Raw genomic sequence first — 3,405 nt, 5'->3', positions numbered from 1 at the left:
TACTACAAGAGCCGCAGAGCGTCTGGGCTCATCTGAGGCTCTGTTTGCTACGATTATAAACGTTAAAATTTCAGCTCGTGCGTGAGTACCAATTTGTTTAGGCGCCAATCTATGCAGGACACGCAGTGTGCGTACACATCATTGTTAGACACGCCCACTATCGCAGATGGAGGGTGGGAAGGGGCGGGGGGAGGGGGTTGGGAAGGAGGGCCTTAATAGCAAAAGCAGTTTCACTCATTGTTACCAGTCAAAAATCCATGTTTAACCCTCCTCTTGAGGGTAAAAGGTTATCAGGACACTTACTCTTTCGCCACGTCATGGAAAGGCAGATTTCATGCGTCCTCAATAAGCCATAAAAATGATAGCGTCACGCCTTTTTTTAGAAACATAAAAACGTTTTTCAAATCGCTCCGTCAGACCATTTCCTCAGAAAATGTCTAATCTGCCCTGTGCCCCATTGACCTGTGAACCTCCAATTTCACACAACCAAACACCAAATGATTGGCTTTTCCTACCGTGATGCTATACACAACTATCACGAGCCTAGGTCGAGACGTTAGATTTGGTGCCACATTCTGCATTTCCTCCCTTATCCCTATACCTTAAGTTAAGGGAGGAATGTTCCCCCTTCTTTTACACCTCTTGACCTTTGACCTTTGACCCCCAGCTTCGACATCCCAACTCGTTTTCGGATTACCCCCCCACGTCCCGAATATCGTGACCGTACGTCGAGCCGTTTAGATTTGTGCCCAACTGTTGACGGACGCACGGACGCACGGTCGCACGGACGCACGGACGCACGGACGGACGATCAAGCGATTCTACAAGCTGCATCTGACTATGTCAGATGAGCTAATAACCCGACCAGGCTGTGTGACTAACGTCAATATACAGCCTGACATCCATCTATTGGAAAATCTTGTAGTAGCCTACCTCTACAAAAACTGCCGAACAATTACGTATATCTCAAATAAAATAATCATCTAAGCATTTCTGCCTTGTTTTGTATTAAATATAATCTTCACCTTATAGTATTCCAGCATTGTTATTAAAGTAATACCTCAGTTCGCTGTGCACAGTGTAAATTTGAAGAGACAAACCAAAATTTCAAGCAGCCGGCAACCGCCATGTTTGCATTGCGCATGCTTAAATTGCTGCTGCATGCTTTTGCTGAGTTGGCGCTGGATGCAGTTTGGGGGTTTATAGCTAGACTGGTACACGCTCGCCACCTTCACTCGGGCAAGTATCCTTCGCTACACTGAAATGAGTTAATGTAGCATGTGGAACTGTCGACGGGGTACGGGTCTAGCCGTTAGGCCGGTTACAGGCGGTTATAGCCGGCCCATCCGCAGGATACGAGGCTATGTGCATATAGACTGGTACTCGGTCGACAGACTCGACACGCTACACTACGTCAGTGTAGCAAAGGATATATGCCGGAGTGAAGGTGGCGAACGGGTACCAGTCTACTATGCATATAGCCTTGTTGCGCCATCTATCGCACGCCATATGTACTACACTGATCAACAAAAACAAACAAACAACAAAGTTCAACTGCGTTTTTACAGCAAACAAAGTGCGCCGAGTAGCGAAAAAAGTTATACGAGCATTTCTAGCAAATGTCTAGCTACCTGGGTAGTCAAACCCGTCGTGCAATGGCCAGAACTGCTCATCTCAGCAAACTTGCTGCTTGCGTTATATATGTAAACCTGTTGAAGTTGATATAATAGTGCAGCGTTGTTGTGTTAGTGTGCCGCTACGCGGCGTTTTTCGCGCTTCGCGCGATATCCGGGCTGCCGATCGTGGGGGGGCACAGAAAATTTGTGGGGGGGGCTGTTACAAACGGGGTTAAGCTCTTGCTCAGACGAGATCCTGAGTAAGAGACCACGAGGCGTGTCATACAACACCCTCTCTCTCTTGTCCATATGTTCAATTGCGGTGTAGGTGAGAATATGGACGAGATGGCAAATGCCAGAAGGCGAAGAAGAAGCGCTGCAAGTGTCTCAGAAGCGGCCATCGCTTCATGTTGACTCTTTGGTGTCTGCTTCACATCCCTGGCGAAAGGTAAGCCGGAAGTTCTCCCTCCCAGCGTCAAGAGGTATGCAGATCTGTCGGGCCTAGGAACTGTCTGTTAGAAGCATGTGACACCTGTGAAAGATGCCATGATTTGACTAATGCTCATTGGAGGAACAGATCGATCACAGGGTTGACAGCGTCTTGTATTTGCCAAGCTGAGATATGTATGGCTTATTCTTGAATGTGACCAAGTGGAGCGCGGGCGCTGAGGAGCATGGGTCGGACCCGCGCTTAGTAGTTTCAGCGTTTACCACCGGAAAAAAAAAAGGACGATTTTAACAAACAGAAGAAGAACAAGAAGAAAAAAACTAGGAACAACAACAACATAGGTAACCCATTGTCGCACTTCGTGGAGTCTAAAGTTCAGAAATTCAGACAGACAATGTAGATACAACAATGAATGTCTTTAATACACCGCCAATCTCATGCGGACTATGAATTGTTGATTCACAAGACCGCTTCAGTGCCCACACGAAAAATATAAAGATAATGTCATTGATTGCATCTTATGTGGTCCAGCCCTACATCAGCACCCTATACATCAGTCACTTGGCAGCCCTGATATGTATGAGAGCCATCGATCGACATCAACTGACTTGATAGCGAGTTCGCTATAGGGTAGGCATAAAAGGTAGATTGGTGATGATTAAATAGCACAGAAGCAGGGGAGAAAAAAGCTGTGAACAACAGGCGCGTGTCTAAGGCACTGAGGAGAGCTGGGTTCACAGTATTAACCCACCACAACTATCAGCGTGTCGCCTCCTTAGACAGTACTGGCAAACCTGCAGCCACACGGAGACCAGGAGTTCTGCAAACGAACTTTTAGCACAAACCTAGCTTGCTATTGAGAGAACAACAGCTGGAACAGCAATAGCAGCCAGTCAACTGAAGAGGCCCGGATGTTTGAAAACAGCCTGGAAGCCTTTAGGCCTCGGCGTTCATACTTAGTCATTTGACAAGGAAACACAACTTTACGGCCAGAGTAGTTCGAGCTTGGCGGTACGGGAGGATGGTTACAATATCGTGCTCGTCACAGAGGTCAAAGACGGATTCTTAACTTGTGAGCAGGCTGAGGAGAACGTAGGGAATTGCCGTTAGGCACCAGGTATGTAGATACAACGCCGCTCCCATACCAGAGAATAAGTCATGAATGTGGCAAATAACGACTAAAATATTTCCCTGTTAGGCAATGTATGGAAAAGTAATGATGTGGTAATTGTCATGCTCTGATTGGTGGGTAGAAATTTAAACGTCAATATAATTTATTCACATGCCATGAGAATGACCAGTTTCTGAATTATATATTCGCGTAATAAAGAAAAATAAACA

The sequence above is a fragment of the Priapulus caudatus genome, unplaced genomic scaffold (genome assembly GCF_000485595.1).
Source record: "Priapulus caudatus unplaced genomic scaffold, Priapulus_caudatus-5.0.1 Scaffold413, whole genome shotgun sequence".
Lineage (NCBI taxonomy): Eukaryota > Metazoa > Priapulida > Priapulimorpha > Priapulimorphida > Priapulidae > Priapulus > Priapulus caudatus.
The sequence above is the reverse complement of the archived record's forward strand: the minus strand, read 5'-3'. Positions refer to the sequence as shown.